The sequence below is a fragment of the Brachycentrus maculatus genome, unplaced genomic scaffold, assembly GCF_059751285.1.
Source record: "Brachycentrus maculatus isolate JH-2025_06_01 unplaced genomic scaffold, ASM5975128v1 h1tg000334l, whole genome shotgun sequence".
Classification (NCBI taxonomy): domain Eukaryota; kingdom Metazoa; phylum Arthropoda; class Insecta; order Trichoptera; family Brachycentridae; genus Brachycentrus; species Brachycentrus maculatus.
The window spans coordinates 1,304,697-1,322,693 of NW_028281083.1; the positions used below are offsets into that span (position 1 = coordinate 1,304,697).

Sequence of the window (17,997 nt, forward strand, 5' to 3'; positions counted from 1 at the left end):
AAGAGGTCTTTATTATTTCATTCGTTGATTGATTCATTAAATTAAATTAATATAAACACGCAGTTAACTTGTCATTATGCTTGTTAAATTATTTCACAAAATTGGCATTGAGTTACTCCATTAGTAAAAGAAATTGATGTGAAGATTTGATCATTATATGATCTGTAGTTTGTACTCAATGTCACTTTTCTTCTTCTGCTTGGTGTAGGCCTTGTGAACTGTTTTTAAGAGGGATTAGCCTCCTGCGATGTCGATTCCCAGCTGTCAATTCATCTCTTTGTCGTCTACCTTGGGGTTGGGGAGTCTGGATGGTTTCATTCTCCTCACATGCGCATACCATTGTCTCCGTCGTTGCTTTCCCCACCCGACGACATCTTCGATCTCGCATATTTTCCTTATCATGTTGTTCCTTATTCTGACTGGTAGACTCTCGTCAGATATTGCTCACTCCTTTCAAGAACGTCATAAATCAAAAATGTCAATTTTCAGTTGTGCATGTTTTCGGAATGCCCAGAAAATGTACTACATCCCAGCTATAGCGGCATATTTTTAACTTAATATTTACCTGCTACAAAGCAGAAAGTGTTGTTTTTGCGTTTTAAAAAAAGGGTATTGTTTAATATTTTTTTTAAATATAAACATTTTTCAAATGGAGGAAAAACCTTCAAACCTACAAAAAAGTTCAATAAGTGGCTTCATATTTATTTTTAATACATTGTACTATATTTTTACACTTAAAAACGTTCCTTAAAACTCCTGAAAAATCAATTTTTTTTATTTATTTATGACGATCTTGAAAGGAGTGAGCGATATGCTTCTTTAGCATTCATTTCTGAAACTCTTTCGTTTTTTTCGCGTTTTTTGTGACTACGGTGTCCGCTCTGCTTTCGATCCCATATGTCAGTGATTTACAATAACAAATCAACAACTTTTTATTTCATTCTCCTTTTATTTTATTTGAATAATAAAAATACTTGAATTTGTAGTTGCTGTTTAATTATTTTGGGTCTATGAATTAGGTCCCGATTTTAATCATAACGGGTAATATGTACAATAATTTGCAACATTTGCATAAATCTGGCAACACTTGCATTTTACATCTCATTGTGCCAGCTGACAAACATACTTATTAGTCATTACTTTGCTTTGCAATTAATTAATATTTTTATTGCCTTGGAAATGTTGACATACATTCCAGACAAGCGCCATATACGGGAAGTTTTATTTCATTATTTTATTGCAAAGAAAAGCACTGCGGACACGTGTCGTTTGCTTAAAGAAATTTACGATGCACGTTCTCCTTCTGAAAACACCTGCAAAGAGTGTTTCGACGTTTTAAAGGTTATTTTAATTTGGAAGACAAAGAACAGGTCAGCCGAAAAAAGTTTTGAACACCATATTGGAAGAGTTATTGGATGGAGATCCACGCTAAAATAAAAAATAGTAGAACCATGAAATGTTCATAGGTTTACTATTACTAATCGAATAGATCAAATGAAAGATGAGAAAAACTTGTAGCTTCTGACGGGCAATACTTTGAAAAGTGAATTATTTTATTTTCTGAATAAAAAAATGCTTTTATTTCGTATAAAAAGGCGGAAATAATTTCACACTCCTTATGCATAATATGCACTTTTACCAAGAAATTACAGTACAAAACTCATTTACTAATATATGGATCAAAATATTTCGTTACCAATAATATTTTTTATGATGGGTTCATCATAATTAAAATACTTTTTAATTATGATGAACCCAGTCAAATTAAGATATTTTTTGTGCAAAATTTATTTAATTTTTTTTTAAAAATCCGTTTGCCTTATTATTTTCGTACTTTTTTTATACGGCAATATAAGTTAATGTCAAAATAATTATTTTGTACCTACATACAAAGATGAATCCAAAGATCTTAAGCGGTTTTACATTCAAAGGTGTTTTTTAATTTATTTCTATCCTTTTTATTACGTCGTGCCGTAGGTACTCGAGCATGAAATTAGCGCTGAAAGTGTGCCACTAGAAGCGCACAGTAACCAAAGTGTGTCGATTCGCGGGAAAAATCTCGGGAAACCGCTTCCGAGCAAACTGCGATACGGCAAACACTCATTGTCGACCGGAAGCCAGAAGGTATCATGCGTCATGCGAGGAAAGCTCTCGAGTGTAGATACGTCACAACATTTTGAGAAGAATATGGAAGGCTGGGCCAACTTCATGCCCAGACTTCATCTATGTTAAGATGTCAAAAAATAATATGTAAAATAACTCCAATAATTGAAGATAATTTAGATTTGTGAACAAGTATGTGAACACACTCAAAATGTTGTAAGTAATATTTTCTGGCGTTCCTCATGTATGAGGATTCCTAATTCCTAATCCTGGATTATAATCCAGGATTCGGACTTCACATACAATTAAAAGAGTTTCTGCTTTACAAAAAGCTTCTTTCATCTCACAATAGTGAAGTTCTACTGATTCAAGCAGAATGTTTTGAAATTGGATCATGTATGTATAAAACTTCCAAGAATTTGAGTGGTGTGGTTGTCAATCATGGGTAGAATTGGTGAATGTTATACGTGTGTAAAGTGATTACTTAAACCAGCCTGTGACGGTCTTAAGCCCCGTAAATGCCCAGACTTCCATATTCTTCTTCATCTATTTTAAGATCTCAAAAAATAAATACGTCACCTCGATACGACTGCAGCAGCGCCGACCAGACTTACTTTAATCGCCGGATACCTCGCAAACGGTGCAATAATGCCAATAATTCAGTTATTCATTCGGTTATTGTAGTCACACACTTGCCGGTCTTTCTCCGCATGACGTTCTCGTCCGGTCTCCCTCGGTCGTGATTCATTCGAGTAACGGATTCCATGTTTACTAGTACTCGTACTATATTATTGTACCTACCCGATGCTCGCATGTAACAAATCGCTCATGTGCGTTGTTCCGCGAAACAAATTAACGGTTGCCACAGGTAATTTTTATAGTTATCGTGTTCTACATGGCGTCGATGATTATATGTTCTACGAGTGATTGAAACAGATATAATTCTGTATCACCGAATTTACCATGTCTTTAACTGCTAACGCTAGAAGGTACCAGTTTGCCCGCCATCAATTCGCCTATAAGTAATAGTGATTTAACTAGATACGATAATTCGGGCGGCACGCATTGATGTCAATGTAATCTTTTTTTATCTATCACTCCGTGTGGAATTTTAAGGGCGATCGTTAAATGTGTTCCGTTCTCCGGTTACATACCAGATACCCGGTATCAATTATGCTCACAGGTACGTTTACTAACTACATACATATATTATACACGTCCGACTATACAATTTCAGAGAATCTGTTTCGCTTACTGCAAAATTAATGAGTTTAAAACTTGTCTCGTGTATGTGTCAGTTGATTTGCTACCTTCTTCTTCTTCCTTTTTATTAAGGACTATGTCCTGTCATTTTCCGGTCCGCTCCAGGGAGATGCAAGACCAGCTATCTCTCCATCGTTTAGGTGGTCTTCCTGGGGGTTTCCTACCTCTTATGCTGCTGTCCGCTGCTATCCACACCACTCGATTCGAACTCGCTCTTCCAACATGATTTCTTCAGAAACGTTTTCTTTCTCTTCCCCATCCTACAATATCTTCATCATCGCAGTTTTTTCTTATTTCAGAGTTTTTTTTACTCTGTCAAGAAGTGTTAGGCCTGCAATGGGTCGTAGAGTCTTCATTTCGGTTGTTCTAAGGAGGCTTTTCGTTCTCACGATGTCAGCTCTTATTTCTGTGCCGTATGTCATGATCGGTCTTACGCAGGTCTTATAAATTCTTATCTCGCTACCAAACTGATAAATTTAAATCCGAAATGAGGATACCTAGTTTATTTTCTCTCTTTGATTAATTGCCAATAGCCCGCTGCAGGTTTTCGCGGAAAACTTCGTGTACGTTCGTCGTAAATCTCTTTCGTCGCTTAACGATGCACGCGGCCGCTTCAAAGGTCCGCGAAGGCACCCGGCAAGTGCACGAGAATTTGCTTGAGTTTCCTCCCGACACGTAATAAAACTGTCATCCGTATTTGTACAAGATCCGGAAGGTCGGCGAGCGATGCGGCGGGTCTTTTTGCCCGGTGGAGCTTGGCCTGGTATCGCGGCTGGCCGGCCCCATTGCGCGCCGAATGTAAACACCGGAATGGTTTCAGTGGGTCACTGCAGACGATGGTGGCGATGCAACTGATAATCAACTCGTTATCCTTATCTGCCGCGCGAGGGATGACAGCTGGAAATTAACTCGCTCGAAACTGAAATCAATCAAACGAGACTTTGTAGTCTGCGGATAAATAAATAATATAATTTTTGAATTGTAAATGAGAGACGTAAGTTGTAAAAGGCAGACCACAAAAGAGATGAATCGATAGCTGGGAATCAACGTCGCAGGAGGCTAATTCCCCTTTTAAACAGGCCACAAGGCCTACACTAAGCAGAAGATAAAGAGTGATATTGAGTGTAAACAACAGATCATCTAATGATCAAATCTTCACTTCAATTTCTTTTCCTAATGCTTTAAATATTAATAATATTTTTTAAACCTTTTTTTCTGTGAATACTTTAAGTAAACCATTACATTTTTTCTTTACATAAGCTTTAAACTGTTAGTTTATTACGTTTTATTGTACGTTAACGTGATTTAAAACGTAATATTTTAACTGTTTAAAAGCTTATGTTAATTTGAGTAGTATTTTCCTTTTCTGTTCTGAACAATGCTTATAAAGGCGACACAATGTGTCAAAACAATTTTAATATCGTCCTACGCTAATATACAAGCACTGTCGTAGTACTGTCAGTGAGTAGTTAAATTGGAGAGAGATATATTTTATCGACCGAATGAGTAAATATTATTTTTAAAAACGTGATTTCTATCATACATTATATGTATGTTCAACATTTTGAATATGTCCAAATCCTTGTTCACAAATGTACAGCATTATTAAGCACGTATTTGGATACACTAGAAATGTTATAAATTACGTAACTGGTCAAATTATAAGCTATATAAAAAATAATCCTGTTTTTCAGGGGGTTTTCAGTATGTGAATTAAATAAAAAATTCGGAACATGCACACAAATAGAAAAAGTCTTTGCTTAGTAAAAGCTTTCTCTATTCCAACATAGATGGCTGTTGTGAACTCACATGTACTTTGTCACTAGTTTAATCGATATATCTAGAAGTATCAAACATTGAGTAGTGTGGGTATCATAGGTAGAATTGGTGAACGTGACCTTTGACGGTAATAAGCCCTCAAAATGCCCAGGCTTATTCACCATATTCTTCTTCATCTTTGTTGAGATGTCAAAAATATATTTTACGCATGTTCATACACAGGCGCTGTGGCGTAGTTGGGTAGATGCTCGACTGCGAAACTAACGTCGCGGGTTCGATTCTCGCCAATTGCAAAATGAATTCGAAAAAGGTTTATTTTGCTTATTCTATCTGCAGACAAGTCTCCAAGTAGGGGCTTTGCGGGTTATACCTTTTAAAAAAATACACTTTTTCCATTTTAGACGTGAAGAACTATGTATTTAATGCACAGTTATTAATAATCACGAGCGATTTCACTGGTGCATATTCTTCTTTACTTCCCGTTGATATATTGACCATATATCAGAAAATTACTTACGGCAGCATTAAGCACCGAATAAATTGTCCATATCCATTTGAATAATAAAATACCATGTTAATATGGGCTCAGGTATTGAACTGTGTATTACTTCCTATAAGATTAGCATAGGTGTGTTAGAGAGTACTGCACTTACTGTATTCCAATTTCCGTTCCGCAGATGGAAAACATATCATGATCAGCGTAGAGAATTCTTCACGGCTTATGACCACTGATGGGTATTGAATGTTATGGTTTTTATAGGTTCTTAGATTCTTACTGTAATATTTATTTATTTAAACATCATGTACAGAAAATAAATAAGTACATTGGCGGGCTTATTGCTAAAAAAGCAATATCTTCTAACCAACCAAAAACTAGTGTTATTGATCAAAACGTATTGATAACATGTATAGATGTTTGCATGTTTGATCATATGGTATATAGTACTTGAACATTAAAAAACAAATTACAAATTAACATATAAAAAAAACATAAATTACAAAAGATGATAATAAGGATGGCAAAGGAAAAAGGGAGTTAAGGAAGGAGGTAGAGGGAAAAACTAAGGGAGGAGGTTTGATGGGCAGTTAGGATTCTAATGATAAATAGTGATGCCTCAGACGTTTCTTAAAAGTTATTAGAGAAGGTGTATTTTTTACAAGGAGAGGTAATTCTTTCCATAGTCTGGCCGCTTGGACAGATAAGGAATTACTGAAATATTATGTGTTATGGCTAGGAATGTAAAGTGTTATTTCTTGGGAAGAACGAAGTTATAGACCATGAACTGAGAGGTATATAAAATTTTCAGCCAGATTTTTCGGTGCATTGGGGTTGTGAAGAATATTATAAAGTAGCGGAGAGATTGAAGATTCATGCGCTGGTTGAAGTTCCACAAAATTTTGACTTTTTCATTTTAAGGCCTTTTATATTATAAATTAATTAAAAATTATTTTGTAACAGTGAATCAAATTTCAATGAAATGCATATAATAATATTACATATTAATCGAATCGGAAGAGATATTCTACGTGGGCCTTATCACGAACTTTTCTATATTTGCTTTTATAAAGTGGAACTCCTCAAGTGTTTGCTTCAGATTTTTTTATTATTTATATAAGAATGAGAGTATGAGAGAATGAGAGAATGAGAATTTATTTAACAGAGGAAGTCTAAGTGTTTACTGAGCTAAAAACCTGTCATTTTGTGATTTAAGTGATCATTTTTTTATACTGTGTTACATTCACCATTCTATTTGTGATTGGACAATAACATCTCTTAAATTTTGGAGGTTGTTTATTCGTTTGACTTTTATTTTAGACGTTTTATGATACCTAAATTCTTTGAAAAGAATCTCACATACATAATGGAAAGGTTTCTGATCTAACTACTTTACATAAAATATCAACAGAACTGAAATTCGCATGTTAAAATTTAAAATGTAATATGCATACTGCTTTCAAAATTGGAGTGATATATGGTAGGTGTCAATCATAGGTAGAGTGGTGAATATTGCGCAATGTATAAAGTGATTACATAAACCAGCTTATGCCACGGTATGTAGTGTAGATGCCATGTCCTCCATATTCCAATTTAATACAAAAAATAAAAACAATTCCGGGAGGACTTTATTTTAGGAAAATGCCATAGATTTGTCGATACGTCTTTTTACTATCCGCTGATATGAAATTATTAACCGAGTTATGCAACTGCTCACGACAATATTCATATTAATAATAATAAATAAACCCCTTATCCGCACCCCAATGGTGCATAGGGCACTGCGTCATATAAACGCAGTGTTATCTTGATGGTTTACACATGAAGGAAAGGTGATCAGCCCTCCGCTTCAGGTACCCAGTCCAGGGTAATATTGAATAAATATGACAGTGAAAAAATCACTTATATTTATTTTACCCCCCTTGGGAATCGAACCCGGGACCTCCAGAACGGTAGCCGAGCGTGCTGACCATTACACTACGGAGGCGGACATAATTCATATTAGATCTCCATAGTGAAAAATCGTGTTGCACGCCCGTATTACAGGTTTATAGTAATATTATTATTTACTATAATGTCTTAATTTTCATGATTTTATCAGGTGACAGTGCAACTTTAGAGTGGCTTGTTTTAGGAGATATTATCAATAAACCCACTTGCAAATATTGCAAATTACTTATAACTGCTCACTCCCATAAACGAGTTGCAGAACAATTTAACCTTATACAACTGTACAGCACTATCCCAATTCTTTAAAGTGTTCGTTTTATTTTCTTCTTGGACGTATGTAGATACAAAGATACCTACTTCCTTTTAAAACTCATTCACAACATTTTGAGTGTGTCCAAATACTTGTTCACAAAATCTGGATTATCTCCAATTACAGGAGTTATTTTCATATTATTTTTTTGACATCTCATCAAAGATGAAGAAGAATATGGAACTCTGGGCATTTACGGGGCAAGAATTTACTTTCAAGAATTTGAGTAGTGTGGTTGTCAATAATGGGTAGAATTGGTGAATGTTACACGTGTGTAAAGTGATCACTTAAACCAGCCTATGACGGTCGTCAGCCCCGTAAATGCCCAGACTTCCATATTCTTCTTCATCTTTGATGAGATGTCAAAAAATAATATAAAACTCATTCAGTGATGATCACATTGATACAGAATGACAGTAACCTCGCTGACAGTTTTATGGAATTTTCTCCAAAGTCATTTCGATTCCGACGTATGTTATTTTACGAAAGCTTTTTTATTTAACAGATTAACCGTTCTTTTTTACTTACACTTTGAATTTCAATATAAATAACCACTCATTATGTTTTGTCTTCCTGGTTTTACGGCTATGTTAAAAACATGCAGTAAGCCAAGAAATTTATAGTTGTCTTAATAAAATATGTATGATATTAACAATTTTTTCCGGTTTATTGCTTGTTTCATGACGGGTAATATGTACGTCGTTGCTAACTGCGCTCTTTAAACCTTTGTCAATATGTTTTTATTATGTCTTCTTCATGTGTCCCACACAACGTATTTTAGCCGTTTCGGAGCCTACACAATATCGCTATTAATTTTTAACATGGTGCAAGAAAGCTGGTTGTTTATTCAATTTATTTGCTGACAGTGTTCGCGCAATAAGTACTTATTCTATGTTGTCACAAAGTGAAATCTTCCATTAAATTTTTATCAAAATTCATGTTCGCGAGTTGTGGTTAATTTTTAACAGCCGCTTTTAATTGATGAAACAAGTTTATGAGCTTTATTAAGTACAATTAGCATGGACTGCTTATTTTCATTCGGTATTTTTTTCGGACAGAAGTATGTATTAAAGTTTCTCAAACGTACGTTACGATTAAACTTTTTTTAACAAAAAATGTAAGAAATACTTTTTTGTTTACACTATTTAGAAAATAGGTTTCTTAATGGATTATGATAAATAAGCTTCCACGATTCTATAAAAATCATTTTCTAGTCCAGACCTCTGTTATGTAATAAAATACATCTAAATATTTTAATCCCTGTAGTTCCTCCCTAATGTTGCGTAGTGTAGTGGTTAGCGCGTTTGGCTATTGTGCTGAAGGTCCCGGGTTCTATTCCTAGCGGGGATCAAATTAAATATGAGAGATTTTTCACTCTAATCTTTTTTTAAATATCACAACGCTGTTACTGGGCACCTTGCCTTCATGTAATTAACGATCAAGATAACACTGCGTCAATGCAATGTAGTGCGGTAAGCACCATTGAGAGTTTGAAGAAGATGTAAATCCAATATTTTAATGTTTTTGTTAAATGGATGAACAATTAATGAGTTAATCGTAAATGGAGAAATTTGCATTTTTAAAATGAATTTATTTATGTACCATATATAAAACATAATAAGTATGCGTTATTTTTTTAAGATAGTTTATGTCATTAAGAAAAATTCAATCGTACCTACATTCCTACCCTGAACAATCTGGTTTGCCCATCATTAAGCAATTGAAGGACACCCACGATCACGGTACAAAACATTATAAAGTTTTTTTATGATTCTAAACTATAGTTTCACATTGTTTTTTCAAACCATTAAAAGTCTACAATAGGTTTTTTTACACGAAAATTATATTAAAAAAATCTCATTATTTAGCCGAAGACGCGAGTACAACATAGGAATTGAATCTCTCGACCTTGGCTTGCGAAGAGACGCGGTCGGCACGGAATACCGATGGCATGTTGTACCAGTGCTGTGCCGCCCATCTCGCTGTTCGATATCGTTATTAATGAAGCAAAATTAAATAACTTATTATTCGTCCATATTAAGAAACTGCTCACGATAAATGAAGAACGATCACGCATCCGCGGCGAGATGCGTGCGGTGCTACAAAATGTGAAATGTGTAAGCCCCCACGCGCACGGCCGATGGCCGCAGATAACGAGGACAAATCGATCCCCGTATATGGGACTAAGAATTAAACCAAATACGCTAACTATATTCGAGTATTTGATTAAACGTCCACCTGTTAGCACTTGACTGGCCATCAGAAGGACCCAAGATCAAATAAGTCGTTTTTTTATGTTTTTTGTTAACTGTTTTATAAGTGCGGGATTTTCCATTTTTTGGCTTGGATAATACATATTATGAATCTTACACTGTAATATTAAAAAGTTCGCGTTATATTCGTTGGATATTATAGGACGTAGAGCACCTGAACATATTTAAACTAGGCGATCGCCATGGATCTTCCTCGAAAGACATCCAGAGGAAGGCCAAAAAATTAATGGATGCTACTGAAATATAGCATGATTCGAAGGCATGACCTAGGTGACGTTGTATATGATAGAAGATCTTACAACCTGAGGACGAGGAGAGCTTATCATAATAGTCGACAAAGACGAAAAGTTGGGATGTAGCCATAAAGAAGATGTTATATAGGTTGGATAGGATATTGAGGAGATGGTATTATATGACGAAGCGTTAAAACCTCGCTCTTTGTACTCGTCAGAAGATTGATGAGCAATGAAAGCCGTACTTACTTGCCTAAAAAACACTTTTTATCAATTTAAATTTTAAATTTAATTTAAAGTAAAGGAATCAAAAACTATTTGAAAAATGAAAATGACTGAATTAGGTTAACAATAATCTTGCTGCGCGAAGGTCTTGGCTCTGGATGCAGTTTGTCAAGCGGGCAGGTAAAAAAAAGTCGATTGCAAGTGTGCAAGGGCTTTTATAGGCTCCGCTATGTCACTGTGCTTGCTAACTCACTGTTGTCACCTTGACGGCTTGGTAGGTCCGCTGTCCGTTTAGGGACCTACCCAAGTTACCACAATATTTTATTTGCAGACTTAAGGCAAATTTTTTCATATATGAGAAATCCTTTATCATAATTGTGTTAAAATATTTTTTCATACTTAACTAAAAAATCGTGAGGTTGTCCGACAGTCGGCCGACTGAATATGTGTTCGTGCGTGTAATGTGTGGTAAAAATCGCCAATCTGTTCTATACCAGTATATCATTAGTGTATCATTGGGGCCGTGTTGATTGTACCTTTTCAATTCCTCGTGGTTCGTCTTTTTACATATCTAGTTCGCTGATTATCTTCTGCCGTCGATTTGCTATCATTAATTTTGTCGAAGTTCGTTGCCGTTTTTTCGTGCGATACACGAGTTCAGCGTCCCGAGCGCACGGGTCGGTCGCTCTTGCCATCTGACGACTGAAATATCCGGAATTCTTTTTTTTCGTCCGCCAAATTATATGAATTTCAACGAAAAGAAAATAAAAGGCCGACGATATTTCATATGCTCCGCGTACGTTATCTCTTGTCCCACCTATTGTTCCTAAGAAAAAGGATGCTACATTGAAATAAGACGCGTGTTGGTTTAAAAAAAAATAACGTTTCTCAGATTAAATGTGCATAATATTCTATTTCTCGATTAGTTATTATGTTTAAAAAAAACACGATTAATACTATTTTTTCATTAATTTACGTATTGTTTTCCTACTATTCTTCCATAAAAACATCTAATAACGTCTTAGATCATAATTTTTTTGAGCTTCAAAAAGAAGAATATAATATTTCAATTTATGATTTTCATGCCTATAGCGTTTCACAGAATCAATCTTGCGAACTTTCATAGGAAAATGTCTGTGAAGTCCTTTGTTTCGTGCATTGAAGATGTTGACAAATTATGTTGAAATAAATTAAATATACAATTAACCGAAATAATGCTTATTGTTGCCACTTTTTTCAAACAACCGACATGTTTCATCATTGGTTCACATAGCGAAATTTTCGGGCTCCTTGGATAGTTTTTATTTTTAATATTTTACCGTTCGGATTTATATTTTAAATAACTTTAAAAATTATCAAACCAATAGATTATGTTCGTGCGTGAAATTCAACAATGAAACTGCAAGATTTGAATGACGTTACATGTAAATGAGTATTGAAATAACTCAATATCCAGGCCGTTCACCTGCGCGAGTATGAATTATCGATAGTGATTAATACTGGCAGTAAAAGTATCATTTTCTATTATTGGAATGATTGTCCGTTAATTGAAGCATGCTAGAACATGTGCACATGTACAAATCGAGTTCTGGGAACACATTTCATCGTTGTAAAGCGAATGCACATTTCATGATTCCTTTTCATAATTTCGCCGTGCCTTGTCGAGTTACACAACCTTTTTGTACGTGACGTAAATGATTAAAATGCCTGTCGAACAGGTGTCTAATACGTAATCACTTGTATCTTCTTTTATTAATATTTTGCTTCCGTCATCGTGCCTAATATTTTCCAAGAAAGGATATTGTTTAGCAATCATCAAATTACACTCCGTATTTTTTGTGAAACACACCATTAGGTGATACACACCCGATATATCAGACCTGGGAAAATTACGGCTCGCAGCTTGTTCCAAGTTTTTTTGTTATGCAGACCGATACTACTTGCTGAGAATAATATTACTCACAGGAGACCTCCCCCGTTTTTCTATTATTTTAAATGCCTAAAAAACAGGCTACCTACGAAAACTGGAATGTTATTTAGTGGCCCAATCTCTTCTTTATTATTTTATGCGGCCTCCTCTCGAGAAATGGTCAGTAGATACCCATCCTAACATGATAGCGAATATCTTCAAAAAAATATATTTTACTGTAATCATTTCATTAATCGATTCGACTGTCACATTGTAGTAATATTTGTCCATTTATTTATTTTTCATTATTTATTTATTTATTTTTCATTTATTTTTCATTTTCCGCATTATTTACAGTGTTTGAAAGTAATGTGGAATGCATTTAAACACGTGTCATAATAGATTTTAAGAAACAGTAGTATTTTACATGTCAAATTTAAATTTTACTGTCTTCTTCGTCTTTTGCTTCGTGTAGGTTTTGTGGCCTGTTTTTAAGAAGGATTAGCCTCCTGCGATGTTGATTCCTCGCTGTCAATCTTTGGTGGTCTGCCCTAGAGTCTACTTTGGGGTTTTTAATTTTATTTTTATAATTAAAGTACGCCGTGGTGTAAGCGCCACTTGCGGAAGTTTTTTATGTCTCACTTGCAAACATCGGACAACTATTGCACGGGCCATCACCAAGACCACGTGTTTATAATCAGACAGTGTTTGAAAATAATGTGGAATCCATCGAAACACGTGTCATAATAGATTTTAAGAAAAAATGGTATTTTACAAGTCAAATTTTTATTTTATGGTCTCCTTCGTCTTTTGCTTGGTGTAGGTTTTGTGGCCTGTTTTTAAGAGGGATTAGCCTGCTGTTTTTGTCACGTGTCAAAAATCGACAAAATACTTTTGTAAGACTCTCTTTATCATTCATCGTTTACTTTGTGTAATATCATTTTAAAGAGGTATTACACAAAGCGAACGATGAATGATAAGGAAAGTGTTATATTACCATACCACAAAGTTTTAAAAACAATGCTTTTAATATACAAAATAAGTACTTTTGTATTCTTTGATTTTTTTCTGGTTGCATATACATTTATTGTTTCCCACGTCAAAGTTGCAAATAAAGTAGTTTTTATATTATTTTTTGACATCTCATCAAAGATGAAGAAGAATATGGAAGTCTGGGCATTTACGGGGCTTACGACCGTCATAGGCTGGTTTGAGTGATCACTTTACACACGTGTAACATTCACCAATTCTACCCATTATTGACAACCACACTACTCAAATTCTTGGATGTTCTATATATATGAACCAATTTAGAAACCTTGTTCATGAATCACTAAAACTTCACTAGAGACATCTATTGGTGAGATGTAAAGAAGCTTTTTATTAAGCAGAAACTCTTATATTAGTATGTGAGATCCGAATCCCGGATTATAATCACACACATGAGAAACGCCAGAAAATACCATTTTCATTTTTATTATTAAGCTTATAATTTGACCAGATAATTTATTTACAACATTTTGAGTGTGTCCAAATACTTGTTCACAAAATCTGGATTATCTCCAATTACAGGAATTGGTGAATGTTACACGTGTGTAAAGTGATCACTCAAACCAGCCTATGACGGTCGTAAGCCCCGTAAATGCCCAGACTTCCATATTCTTCTTCATCTTTGATGAGATGTCAAAAAATAATATGAAAATAACTCCTGTAATTGGAGATAATCCAGATTTTGTGAACAAGTATTTGGACACACTCAAAATGTTGTAAATAAATTATCTGGTCAAATTATAAGCTTAATAATAAAAATGAAAATGGTATTTTCTGGCGTTTCTCATGTGTGTGATTATAATCCGGGATTCGGATCTCACATGCTAATATAAGAGTTTCTGCTTAATAAAAAGCTTCTTTACATCTCACCAATAGATGTCTCTAGTGAAGTTTTAGTGATTCATGAACAAGGTTTCTAAATTGGTTCATATATATAGAACATCCAAGAATTTGAGTAGTGTGGTTGTCAATAATGGGTAGAATTGGTGAATGTTACACGTGTGTAAAGTGATCACTCAAACCAGCCTATGACGGTCGTAAGCCCCGTAAATGCCCAGACTTCCATATTCTTCTTCATCTTTGATGAGATGTCAAAAAATAATATGAAAATAACTCCTGTAATTGGAGATAATCCAGATTTTGTGAAAAAGTATTTGGACACACTCAAAATGTTGTGAAGTAGTTTTTTGTTACGAAAGGCGAGAATTTTTTATTATTTTCTCTACCCTTCGCCGTGTAGTATAAACTCAAGTATTGTACGACAATACTGTATAATCTGTTTGTACTAGCATTAGTTGAATAAACAGCCGACCTGTCCACGCGTCGATTCTACGTATCTACAAGACAAACACAACGCCACGCCATGATGAACCGAGTACAAATACGTTTGACCTTAAACGCTGGAATGCTCGCGTTGTTTTTCCAACCATTGACATCTCGTGAGGAGGCTGTGAAGGTTATAGAGTAGAGGAATATGGGACACTGTGACACGCGGGTGATTATGAGACGCCTTGCTCTGTGAAAAGACACGCGATCTGCCACGAAACAATGAAAACAATGAGTCAGTTTTGGATGAATAATCTAACATAAGTGACAAATTTTTACTTTTTTTCAATTTCACAGAATAAACTACTTATCAGTTGAACAAATATAAAAGCAAACGTAATGACTTGTATTTTTATGTCATATTTTTTTGAGTTTAAAAAATATATATATTTTAACGAATCAACCATTAAACACAAAAATTAATCAGTCTTGATAAAGAAGCTGTTAGCTTCTAAACTGGTAGACATTATAATTAAGTTATAATAAAATATTTACAGTGATTTTGAAACAAAGCTACATTTTAATTATAAAATGGAGAATCACGAAAGTTAGTGCTTCAAATATAAATTATACTACTTTTGTTGCATTTCTTTTGAATTAGATCTGTATGGATTGGATTGGATTAAGATGGTTTGAAATCTTACCATAAATGACAAAGCTTTCCTTTTTTTTAAATTTCCTTAAATTAACAACTTATACGAAATTAATAAAAGTGAACGTAATTAGTTGTATTTTGATGTCTTTTTTTATTTAAATTATTTTCACGAATCAATCACACACAAATCACCACTTTTGTTGTTTTTGCCTATTTTATTATCTCATGACTTGATATTTCTTAAATATAAGTAGGTACTCCAGGTACCTAAAAAATATTTTCACATTCCTCTTCTTCTTCATACCCTCATCCACACCCGATGGTGCATAGGGCGCTACATCTATAAACGCAGAGTTATCTTGATCGTTAATACATGAAGGAAAAATAATCAGCCCTCCGCTTTAGGTATCAATCCAGCGTAATATTAAATACATATTAGAATGAAAAATCACTTATGTTTATTTGACCCCTCCCCTGGGAATCGAATTCGGAACCTCCAGAACGGTAACTTCCACAAAGTTGACGTAAACTCGATTTATTCATACCAATAATATCTTAATATCTACATGCATTAATATTTTTTTAAGGTTCTTTATTGTTTTTTCCGATTTTTCGACATTCGAGTAGATAATGAGGGTACATTTTATCACGTTCGAAACATGTACATAATCATTATTCCACTGTGTGAATTTATAACCACCATTATGACTTCTTTTTTCATTTTTTCAACTTAAATACAGAAATTGCTAAATTTTTACTCTCGCAGTTGCCTACCCTCCCTCCCCTTTGTATTACAGTGGATGCATTGTGCGCCTTGGGCGTCTCCTAATATGGGCTGTGCAGTGCCCATCATGACATTCCTCTCCTGCAGGTTAATTTAGGTCGAATGAACCCTCTTCAGACTGAAGTGTTTCAAGGATGGCAAGGTCCCGAGGATTTTTGCTGTAGATTGTCCAGGATTTGTTAGAGGAGATCTTTTCGTCCTTCGATCCTTGGCCTTTTTATCGACATTAGTTCATCGGACCGTCAAAAACTTTTTTTCGTTTATTTCTTTATGATTGCATGTTCAGATGAGGGTTTAGAGGTACATTTGTTTATTTTTTCTTAATGATTTTTAAATCCTTTAATTTAATAAAATATTTAAATTAATATCATACATATTTCTAATAATGAGTCATTTAAGCTCATAGAAATAGTATGAAGTTGATATATATATATATATATATATATATATATATATATATATATATATATATATATATATATATATATATATATATATATATATATATATATATATATATATAGTATATATATATATATATATATATATATATATATATATGTATATATATATATATATATATATATATATACACATATATATATATATATATATATATATATATATATATATATATATATATATATATATATATATATATATATATATATATATATATATATGTATATATATATATAAATATTTATATATATATATATATATATATATATATATATATATATATATATATATATATATATATATATATATATATATATATATATATATATATATATATATATGTATACATATATATATCTTATATTTTCACGACTGATAATAAATTCATATTTTTTATAGATGTTCGTTAGCAATGCGTGTATGTTGCTGTATTTTCATGATCATCAGAGCTTTGTACCTTTTGTTATAATTTTTGTAGCCATAAAATTGCATTCCTTGCATACTTTGTAAAATTCATTAAATAATTCCCGAAGTCAATGATCTTACGAAGGCCTTAAATCTTGTTAACGTATTATTTTTAACGATTATTTATGCTCATCATCTTTCAGTCCTGAAATTTAACTAAAGCATCCTCATTATTTTTTGCACGAATATTTTCTGCCTTTATTATTCCAGCGTATTTTTTCAAATTCACCTTAATTATAATACCATATATATATACAATAAATACTTATCTATGTAATAAATACATTCGACTATGGTTATTCTTTAGGGGATTCTTTTTTATTGGCTCTTATTAAATAAATATTTTTGTTTCTTATCTTAAGTTCGATTATATTGTTATGTAATAATTATACAGTCGTAATGGATACTAGAATAATTTTTTGTGTAAAATGTAAATATCAAATTATTTTCAGATGCAAATATGTTGTATCAATGATCTAAACTGATCAACTTTTAAAATTATTCACGCTTCAAGCTTTAACGAAATATTTTTTATTGATTTGGTGTGCATATTTTTTTCTAGTCATCGTGTAAATGTTAACTCTAACTACAACTAGTTTAAGTGCACCTTATTCGTATTTATTAATTTAAAAAAAAAATCAAATGATACAAGAGTAGAACCTCGATATAACGGACTAATTCGGGAAAGGGGGTGTCAAAAGTCCGTTTTATAAAAATAGGTTAAAAATAAATCGAAAAACTATTGTTTTGAAAATATGAACACTGTATTAAGGT

General features: G+C 33.4%; 1 protein-coding gene across 4 annotated transcripts in view; it reads left to right on the forward strand.

The window, feature by feature from the left end:
• LOC148304109 (uncharacterized) overlaps positions 1 to 17,997 on the forward strand; it is a 356,867-nt gene that overhangs the window by 211,740 nt on the left and 127,130 nt on the right. The gene's annotated exons all lie outside the window — the stretch shown is intronic.